Source organism: Mustela putorius, unplaced genomic scaffold (genome assembly GCF_011764305.1).
Source record: "Mustela putorius furo isolate JIRA1106 unplaced genomic scaffold, ASM1176430v1.1 tig00003899_pilon_pilon_pilon, whole genome shotgun sequence".
Lineage (NCBI taxonomy): Eukaryota > Metazoa > Chordata > Mammalia > Carnivora > Mustelidae > Mustela > Mustela putorius.
In genome coordinates, this window is record NW_025422048.1 from 9,712,998 (window position 1) to 9,724,233 (window position 11,236).

General features: G+C 39.9%; 1 pseudogene; it reads right to left on the reverse strand.

Annotated features, from left to right (window-relative positions):
* On the reverse strand, positions 1-468 carry LOC101693735 (annotated as a pseudogene).
* Between the last annotated feature and the right edge of the window lie 10,768 nt (positions 469-11,236).

An 11,236-nucleotide genomic window follows, 5' to 3' on the forward strand; every position in this document is an offset into this window, starting at 1 on the left:
TCACCTCTGGTTCGGGAACTGATTGGACAGCCAGTCGGGTCTCTCATAGAGCCTGGCCCAGTGGTGGCTCAGGTGGCCTGACTGTACCAGTTCCTGGGGTGCAGGGAGCACAGCCCCAGCCTGTCCGTGATCTCAGCTGCATGCGTGGTGTTGGGAGGTCCTGCTCTCTGTCACTTCTGTCAGCTGTGAAGATGAGACCTTGTGTGTTCTGGAAGCGGTGGTGCCACAAGGCGGGGCCTTGTCCTGGCCACCTGAGTCCCACACCGTGAGGCTGATGGTCTTGTCCTCCATGGTTTCCATGGTTTCCACAGTGAAACCTACATTGGGAACGGTGGCCACGATCTCACCCAGCTTCTGTTTGTACGGGATGGTGGTCCTTCTGCAACATCCAAGCCCACCATGAGAATGCACGCACATTTCTTTTTTGCCAAAAAGGCCCTTAAAGAGGTTCGAGAAGATATTTCCCATGCTGTAGACGGGTGGGAGGAACACTGGCCAGAGGAAGCCCTCGGGGCCACCACGAGGCCACTGCTCTGAGCCAGGTGTTGGTTTTCCTCCCAACCCTCCTAGTGCCTTCTTGTCAAAAAACTATCTGTCCTTCGAGAGACTGTCCCGTTTAAATGTCCCTTTCTTTGTCAGGCCTCCCCTCAGTCCTCAGTCCTTGGTCAAATGCATTTCTCTTACTATCTGTGTTTCTACAGTACTTTTGAACCTCTGCTCTAACATCCCCTTATAGTCTGTTTGGTATGGTAGTGACCTGCATTTGTTTCTTTATTTCCCCAGGTGACCAGCTTTTTGAGGTTAGGTACTGAATCTGTTATAGCTTTGCATTGCCCACAGAGTACCTAGTGACTTGGCCATACCCACAATATATTCTTGCTGAATTATTGACTTGAAATTATTTTGAATAATTGATCTTTTTTTTCCATTTCAGCATGCTCTGTCAGTGGTCTGTTTTCACTCCTGCAAAACTGCTCTGGGGCATGGATTTATTTTTGAAGTTTTCCCACTTTTTCTTCAACTTCAATAAGAAATAAATTTATACTTATTCTTATTCAAAATCATCCTTCAGTTGCTAGTTTGTCGACCCTAAGATTGGGTTTGACCACCTTATATTTTTCATAGATTTTATATCAGAAACCAAATCTATTATGCATGGTGTGGCTTTAAGCAATATCATCAGCCAGAATTAATAACAATTAAAACAGGGTCTTTCGGGGCACCTGGGTGGCTCAGTGGGTTAAGGCCTCTGCCTTTGGCTGGGGTCATGATCCCAGGGTCCTGGGATTGAGCCCTGTGTCAGGCTCTCTGCTCAGCGGGGAGGCTGGTTCCCTTCCTCTCTCTCTGCCTGCCTCTCTGCCTACTTGTGATCTCTGTCTGTCAAATGAATAAATAAAATCTATTTTTAAAAAGTATTTTTAAAAAAACCAGGGTCTTTCTATTGCAAATTAAATTCAGCATTTTATAATTCACCAACAAAATCTGATTGACATGAGTACTCTTCTGACCTGTTTAAAATGGATATATAGTGGGCGCCTGCGTGGCTCTGTCATTTAAGCCCCTACCTTTGCTTTCGGCTCTGGTTTTGATCTCAGGGTTGTGAGACCGAGCCCCATGTCTGGCTCTGAGCTCTGCATGGATTTGACTTGAGATTGTCTCTCTGCCCCTCCTCCTCTACCTCTCCCCACTGCTTGTGCAGCCTCTCTCTCCAAAACAAACAAATAAATCTTTAAAATCAAAAAATAAGAAAGTAATAAAATGGAGAGATAATGATACATCTTCTCTGCTAGTGGAGCTGGAAAGACCAGTGGTTAATCCTATACAAGTGAGATCAATAGGATGAAAATGGGAAAATATTCAGTGTAATAGAGCTTTACTGAGCACTTACTGTGGCTTTATGCCCTTTGCTTGATGTGGATGATGAATAAAACATAAAAATCCTCATAGCACAGGCCTATGCACAGAACCTTTTTATTTTTTAATTTAATTAATTAATTTATTTGAGAGAGAGAATGAGCAGGAGGGAGGGAGAATCAGGCTCCCTGCTTGGCAGGGAGCTTGACGCTGGGCTCAATACCAGGACCCTGAGATCATGACCCAAGCTGAAGGCAGGCGCTTAACCAACTGAGCCACCCAGGCGCCCTGCACAGAACCTTTAAAAATAACGTAGTAAGGCCAGTAATCAAGTTTCACAGACTACTATAGGGGGATGGAGAAACAGAACTTAACCCAGAACAGGAACATAAAGTAAGAATTTATGAATCCAAAAAAAAAAAAAAAAGAATTTATGAATGCAGTTAGTTATCTAGTGTTTCCAAATAGATAATGTTTGCATTGTATAGAGAGTCTGTGGCTTGGAGACGCTTATTCAGGGTCACTTATGGAGACTGGCATCTGTAGACTGGCATTTCCAGCCAGTCTCAATCTGCTTGTTAAATATTACTGTCCTTCTCACTTCATGTCTGTTATTGCTAGAATTAATGAATCACAACCACAGAAGAATCTTTCTATGACACAATATATTTAAGAAAAAAAGATCTACAAAGTAAAGTAACTAAGAAACTTAAAAAAGTATTGTATTCGTAAGCAGAAATGAGTTTCACGCCTACCATACCACTGAGGAAATGAGTATGCATTCTCCTGTGTCTGGCTGGATGTTGAAATTTGGCAGAGTGCCTGCAAACAAGAAAGTTTCCCAGTTAGGGTCCCCTGATTTTGGAGACGGCAGTTAGGAATAAAATTCATATACAGACTTACATGTCACTTTCACACAGGAAGCAAATGTGATACAGTAATTTTCCCAAAATATCGTTTAAAGTGTTAAGCTCCCTCTTCCAAATAAAATGAGCTGAATCTGATTTGAAAGCTGTGCACATTCCTGGGCTCCGTAAAGTCAGCTAACCTCAACCCATTAAGATAAACATAGGGTACTGCATATTTAAGATGAATTACATGTCTTGGTGGGTAATTTTCAAGCATATATGAGAGCGATGATATTAATAATAAACCAAGCCAGAGAATTGCTTATTTTTCAGTGAAAACAAAAAATACATCATTTAGAGTTGTCAGTCCAAATGTGTTGGTTTCTTTGGTAGTTATTTCTCCCCTGAAGTCTCCTCTGGGATTTTACTGAATTATATGACTCTTGTGTAGAACTCTTGATACATAGTTTGCTAGGGAGGGAAAACCTTTTCAACTAATGAAACTGTATATTTTATGGTTATATATACTCGATCTAGGAAAATGAAAACATAAAATATACCTTCAAACAAAAAATGTTTCTGGATTTTGAACTTGAGAGTTTACACCAGGCTTCTGTGCAATGAGACATGTTAAGTGCAGTTATTCTTTTACCTAATCATCTCTTTCCATCTCCTGTACATCTGCTACATATTTTCACTTCGGTATTTCACAAGTGTGGTGTATTCAAATCCAATCATTACCTTACTCATAAACTCACCCCTCCTATGTTCCCAGTCCTGTATGTGACTCGACCATTGACTCATTCACTCAGGACTAATATTTACAGGTTATCCTTAGTATTCTTGCTAGTTTTACTTCCATATCCTGCTAATTCCATCTCATTAATAGCCCTAAATACATGACAAGTGCCTTATTTTTTTAAGTTTATTTAAGAGAGAGCGTGTGTGTGCACATGCTATCCTGAGTGGGGGAGTGGCAGAGCGAGAGGATCTCAAGTAGATTCCCTGTGAGCATGGAGGCCAGTGCAGGGCTGATCTCAGGACCCATGAGATCATGACCTGAGCTGAAACCAAGAGTCAGTTGCTTAACCAAATGAGCCAACAGGCACCTCCACAACTGCCTTATTTTAGACATTAATTATCTCTCAGCTGGATTGTTGTAATAGTCACCTAGTTTGTCTCTTCTTGTTGATCTTATCCTTTAAAACCCTCTTACTCTCATGAAAATCTAGATCTGTTTTTGTCATTCCCAATGGTCCCACATTGTCTATAGGAGAAAATTCCAGATTCCTTAGGATGGCATTTAAGACACCATGATCTGGTGTCACACCAGCATCAGTGAGAAGCTATATTAAAAAATACATATATGCCTTTACAATGGCACTGAAAGGTTCCTCCTTCAGCTAGTTCTTCATTTCTCCTTCCTTTCAGAGGCAAACTTTTTAAGAGTCGCTTATATTTGTATCTTCATTACCTTATGATCTCTTTACTTTTTAAACCACTTCAGCCTTTTCCTATTTCTCCACCATCAGTGTTTCCACAAAAATGTCTTACTCCATAGTTACCAATGACCGCCATATTTGTCCAAGTAATAGTTTCAGTCTTCCTTCCACCAGACAGCTATATTACATATGACAGAACTGATTACTCATGAGCACTTCTTTGAATCTTAAGAAACCTTTGGATTCTCCTCCTACTTTTCTAGTTGCTCTTTCAGAATTCTCCTATGAGGACTCATTATCATTAAGCCGACCTTTAAATGTTGGATTTCCTCAGGGATCTTTGTCCCCCTTCATGTCTCACTTTTGCCATAGGCAAAAATCACATACTCCTTGAGTTCAGATGTAAGCAGATGACTCATAACGTTGTATCTCTAGCACAGATCTTTGAGCTCCAAAACTGCATATTCAACTCTTTTCTTGGCATATATACTTGAATACAGAATACACACTTTAAAAATCAATGTACCCTGGTGGCTGGGTGGCACAGTCAGTTAAGCATCCAACTCTTGGTTTCAGCTCAGGTCATGATCTCAGGGTCATGAGATTGAGCCCCGCGACAGGGTCCATGCACAGTGTAAAGTCTGCTTGAGATTCTCTCTTGTTCCTTCTCCCTCTGCCCCTCCCCACTCTGTGCTCTCTCTTAAGATAAATAAATAAACCTTTAAAAAATACATAAATAGGGGCACCTGGGTGGCTCAGTGGGTTAAGCCTCTACCTTCGGCTCAGGTCATGATCTCAGAGTCCGGGGATCGAGCCCCACATCGGGCTCTCTGCTTGGCAGGGAGCCTGCTTCCTCCTCTCTCTCTCTGCCTGCCTCTCTGTCTACTTGTGATCTCTCTCTTTCTCTGTCAAATAAATTTTAAAAATCTTTAAAAAAATAAATAAATAAAAATCAATGTATCCAAAACTGAACTTATTATTGTTCCTACCAAACAGCTCCTCAGCCTGTATTTCTTGGCTCAGTAAATGGTACTAATTATATACCCAGTAGTCCTAGCCAGCAATCTGGGCAACATCCCCCAACTTCCATTCTCTGACTTTTTTTTTTTTTTTAGATTTTATTTATTTATTTGAGAGAGAGAGAGCTCTCACATGAGCCAGGAGAAAGAGAGGGGGAAGAGAATCTCAAACAGACTGTGTTCAGCTCAGAGCCTGGTGTTGGGCTCAATCTAATGGCTCTGAGATCATGACCTCAGTTGAAACCAAGAGTCAGGCTTTTAGCTGACTGAGCCACCCAGGTTCTCCCTTTCTGATCTTTTACATCCAAATAATAACCAACTCTTGAAAACGAATACCTAAATGTTTCCCTAGTATCTCCTGTCTACTATGTACATACCATCATCCTTATTTTCTCTTGCCTAGACCAGGACAATAATCTTTAACATTTTCCTGCCTGCATCATTTGTTTCTTAGGTTAGTTCTCTATTCTGAGGCATATTTAGTGTTTTGGTTTTTTTTTCTCTCTCTTTCTTGTCTCGCTTCTGAAGTACTATTCTCTTTTGGTTCTCCTACCATTTTTTATTTTTTCTTCTTAGCTCCTATGCCAGTTCCCTTTGATCTCCTGGTCTACTAAACACAGTGCTCCTCAGTGTTCTGTCAGAAACCTCTTTTTCATATATTACTCTCTCCTTTGGTGATGTCTTCTCTCTCTTGGCTTCAAATAACAACTAGATATTTTAACTAATAGAGTTATATTTGCAGGCTAGTTTTCTCCCCTGAGATATACTTGAATTTTATTCTGGACTTTTCTGAATGTAGGTCCCATAAAGCTTAGCGAATCTGGTCCTGCACCCATCTATCTTGATGTCATTCTGACTACAGTATTATTTTCCCTTATTCTCTGATGGTTATCTTCAAAATCCAGGTAACATACTATCTTTTTTCTGAAGTCTTCTTTACCTAATGTTTTCCTTGTTCTCTGTCCAGCTTGGCTATGGTTAAATTTATTCCCATATTAGTTAGGACTTTTTTGGTCACTACTGAGAGAAACTTAATTCTAACCAGCTAAAGCAAGCAGGAGGATCATGTAACCGTGGAAATGGCAGTGGTTCAAATGGCGTCTATGACAGCTGGAGCAATGGAATCCAAAGGCATCTAGATTCTCTCTCCATCTCTCATCTCTGCTTCTCTTTCTGGGTTGGTTTTATTCACTCAACCAGATTTTCTCCAAACCGTAGAAAACTCATCCACCAGAAGTTCTGATGCTTCACGTTTCTGCATCATACTCAGCAGGAGACTGGATCTCTTTTGCCCTGTTGCATTTTGAAAAAGAATTCAACTTAGGATTCTGTCTGGCTAGGCTTCAGTCATGTTCGTAACCCTAGATCAGTGACATGTAGTTGTGGGTCAGGGTATTAATATTTGCCCCACTTTGATCAGCTGCACAAACTCAAATAACCATGACTGAAAGAGAAAACAGAGGGTTTCACTAGAACCTCCTGGTTGAATTGGAGGTGCTTGGGGTTTTGGGAAGAATTTTCTATATGAAGGGTAAGGGTACTGGCATACAAAAGAACTTTCTACTAATCTTATCTAGTTGTTAAAGTTTGCTTAAGAGTGTGTGTGTGTGTGTGTGTGTGTGTGTGTGTGTGTCAGAAAGACAGGGGAGACTGTTTAGGGTGCATTAATTTAATGAAATGGATATGGGAGCTATTCATTTTTTTTTTCTTTTTAAGTTTTATAGTTTTCTGAAAGTTGCTAGTAGTTTTATTTAATTTTTTTTATTAGAGTTAAATACTGGGGGAAACTCCCTTTTTTCTGAAAACCTTAGAACATTGGCCCTTAATCATGTACCTTTCACTATCCTCTGGGGAGGTATAACAGATCCATTAAACTAAAAAGTTCTTGGGTTTTGCATGTTGGTGAAGTCTTATAATCCCCCTCTTTACCTGTGTGCTTAAAAACTGCTAGGATAGGGTGAGGTAAATTTGTATAGAATGGACATTCAACAACAGTAACAAAAACATTGGAGTTGTAGCAAACTGGGGCAAGCAGAAGACTAGCTTACTGCTTTCATTCTGGTGGTAGGACCTTGGCTTCCCTGGTGATTCCTGTGGCAAATGGAACTCTAAAAGAATCTGATGCCAGTGAAAGGGCATTTAGAACTCCCTTGGTATTGGTCATTTTGTAAATAAAGGGGTTTATCTACATTCCTGTTCTCTACTGACCCATCCAGATGACTGAGCAGAACTATATCCAGTAGCAATATAAGCTACCTTTGGTGACTTTAAAAGTGAAATTTCATATGTCGAAATAAGACCCATATACATAGATCTCAATCTCTTTCCTGGTCTCAGCATCTCTCATTGAGTGTATGATCCGCTATACTGATTTCTTTTTTTTTTTTTTTAAAGATTTTATTTATTTATTTGACACAGAGAGATCACAAGTAGGCAGAGAGGCAGGCAGAGAGAGAGGAGGAAGCAGGCTCCCTGCTGAGCAGAGAGCCCGATGCGGGACTCGATCCCAGAACCCTGAGATCATGAACTGAGCTGAAGGCAGCGGCTTAACCCACTGAGCCATCCAGGCGCCCCAACGCTATACTGATTTCTTATCTTTCCCTTGACTTCACAGTTTGGTTTACTGATAATCCAACAAATGAAGTAGAAAGATACTGATTGAATGAGGTTTAATGAAATGATTTAAAAAAAGATTTATCCCTGATTTTTTTCCAGGTTTCCAACATGTATGCTTAGGCAAGCAGTTGACCATTCTGTCTTAAGGTTCTACAGAAGTCGGAAGCGAAAGCTAAGATCAGTCCGAGTTGAAAGCTTTGAGTGTGTTTGGATATTCTCTGGCCACTCATACAACCCTACACAAGTGCACTGACTTGTATATCCTCAAAGAAATGTGTAGTTTTTCAAAGCCCTCCATGGATATCTCATTTTTCAAGTTATTTCTTTTAATGTTTGCACAATCTCTTGCTTGTCCTAACTGATATCACTACTTACTATAGCTGCAGTATTAAACAATTGCTGCTGGTTGTTTTTGACAAACACCCCGGGGATAGGACCTTTTCACTTGAGAAAAGTTTGAATCATATCAAATAAAGACAAGTATAGTAAATGGGGCTATTCCAGGGAACTGCCAAACAAGTCGAATAGTAACAATTATCTGGGGATTGGGTGATATGGGGAGTTCCAAGCACATTCTGCACCCTACAGTGACTGATTTTAAGAACTGTTGTGGTTGTGAGATTGTTAGTGTTCAAGTGTATTGTGGGGTTGGGAGAGGAATATGAGAATAGGACAACTAAAGTCCCATAAAGCTCACACTTTCTGCTGAGATTCAGCCATATTTCTCCAATAAACACTCCTCGGATTTTTGCAAGCCTTTTGTTAATTTCTGTGATTCTGAAAGTGTTGATTTTGCAATTTTTGCTAGTTTTTTTTTTCTTTGCTTTCCTGGAAGAATAAATATTTTGGAATTCCTTACTCTGCCAATTCCAGAAATGATTATAAAGGAAGCAACACATGTAAAACATCAGAAATTCTTTTTTTTTTAAGATTTTTATTTATTTATTTGACAGAGAGAGAGGGGGGAAGAGAGAGAGAGAGAGAGGGAACACAAGCCCGGGGAGTAGGAGAAGTAGGCAGAAGCAGGCTCCCTGCTGAGCAGAGAGCCCGATGTGAGACTCATCATAATTCGTCTTCTGTTTATTGCTTTCATGCATTTACTTGAGGTTAACCTGGAAATGTGGCGGCGTGTTGGGGAAAACGCATTGCCATTCCATACTCTCATTCTTTTTTATCCGCAGAATGTAGGGAGTAGGTAAGCCTGAAGGTGTCTTTTAACTAAGATGTTGTTTTGATTGACTTTTTGCTTCTGAAGCTTAATCTACCCTGCAAAAAGCTTAGGTCTGCCAAAGTCAGACCTATAGGCCTGATTATGACAAATAGCAGAAAGCTTTTGAAAAGGCAGAGTGAAAGAGCAGTGAGTGGATGCCCTAATGAAGTTCTATATTTATAAGTAGGACACTTCATGCTCCCTATACAGGCATGACTTTTGGTAATGTCACTGATGACATATCCACCCCATCCATTAAGAGTAAAACAACTTCAGACACTCACTTTTTGCCTTTAAAATCAGTGACACGGTTCTTATGGCTGACAACCTCACAGGGACAGGCAATTAAGTCCTCTGATGAGTGGCTCCAATGGATTCAATGAAGCACATGTATTCCCAGGAGGAGATTTACTAACCCAGCACATTTGGCTTTAAGAAAGTGGGTTAGATTCTGTCAGGTGAAAAAGTAGTACTCGAGTACCCTGTGGGATACTGGGTTGAGGATGGACTGGGGAATATATGAATTTTTCTCACCCTCAAGAATTCTAGGGAAATGGTGTCACACTTGGTAATCAGCTAATTTCCCCCAAAGATTGTATTTTTCAGGTAGAAAATGCTCCTTCAGCTAAAGTGACACACAGTTCCCTGGGGATGGGGGCAGCTGTCATGTTTAGATCTGCTGGAGCCGGCACCAAGAAGACCGTTTCTCTACCATTTGGCTTATGGAATTGCTGTTCATTGGAAGCCAATGATCTTGTAAGCTTAAGAACTAACTCCACCCCATACCCAGGAAAAATATACTCTAGGAACGAAGTTGCAGCATGAAACAAGATAAAGTCCTTGGCTTATGGATCTTGCACTGTAACGAGTAAGACAGTGAATACATAAATAAATACATATTGGTGCATGGTACTGAGAAAACAATGGTTGGCCTGTATTCATACATTAATCACTTTTATCCTATCCTGTGGTTGTATGCATACAAAGAGACTCATGCTAGATATAGATAGATAGATAGGTAGATAGATAGATAGATAGATATAGAAATTGGACAAGAACAGATTTGGGTTTTGGAAATTAATTTTAAAATTAGTAGAAACCATTGGGTTCAAGAATGCATTGGAGGAAAGGAAATCGAGATAATAACTATAGGCAGTTTTGTTGAGAAGTTTATGAGGAAGCAGAGACTAAAGGAGCAGAAGCTGGAGAGGCACAACTAAAACATTATGAAAAGGATTGATGAATGTTTAAGTGCACATCCTATAAGTCTTTAATAATTAATACAACTTTATGATAGTCCAGGAAGTAACAACAGAATAGAAGATTATGAAATAGACCCAAATATCTACATGGCTTATCATAAATTTAGCATTTTGAATCTGTGAAGGTGGAATTTTTTTTCCTTTCATAGATATTGTTGGGACAGTTGGCTAACTAGGAAAACATTGCATAAAATATTCAAAATGGAGAAGAAGAAATGTTTGCTAGAATTAGCAATTTTAAAAATAATTTTCAGGGGCGCCTGGTGGCTCAGTGGGTTAAAGCCTCTGCCTTCAGCTCAGCTCATGATCTCAGTGTCTTGGGATCAGGCCCCACATCGGGCTCTCTGCTCATCAGGGAACCTGCTTCCCCCTCTCTCTCTGCCTGCCTCTCTGCCTACTTGTGATCTTTGTCAAATAAATAAAATATTAAAAAATAATAATAATAACTTTCAGTGCACCTGCCTGGCTCTGTCAGTAGATCATGTGACTCTTGATCTCAGGGTCATAAGTTTGGGCCCTACATAGGATGTAGAGATTACTTAAAAACATTTCTTTTGATAATAATTTTCATGATAGTATCAGAATGATAAAAAAAAAATTAAAAGACATAAAAAATCAATTATGTTAGGAGCACCTGGGTGGCTCGGTTAAGTGTCTGACTCTTGGTTTTAGCTCAGGTCATGAATCTCAGGGTTGTGAGATTGAGCCCTGCATCAGACTTTGCACTCAGTGCAGAGTGTGTTTGAGATTCTCCCCCACCCTGCACTTTTCCCCCTAAAACAGATAAATAAAATCTTAAAAAAAAAAAAAAGAAGTTAAAACAAAATCAATTATGTTATAAAATTCTCAAACTTACATTCACTACAAAAGTCAAAAGGAAAATGGCAAACTGGAAAAAATTAACACACATATGAAAAAGTACTATTTTTTTTGATGTATCAAGCAACTTAACATATTAATAATAAAAAATAACAGGGCCGCCTGG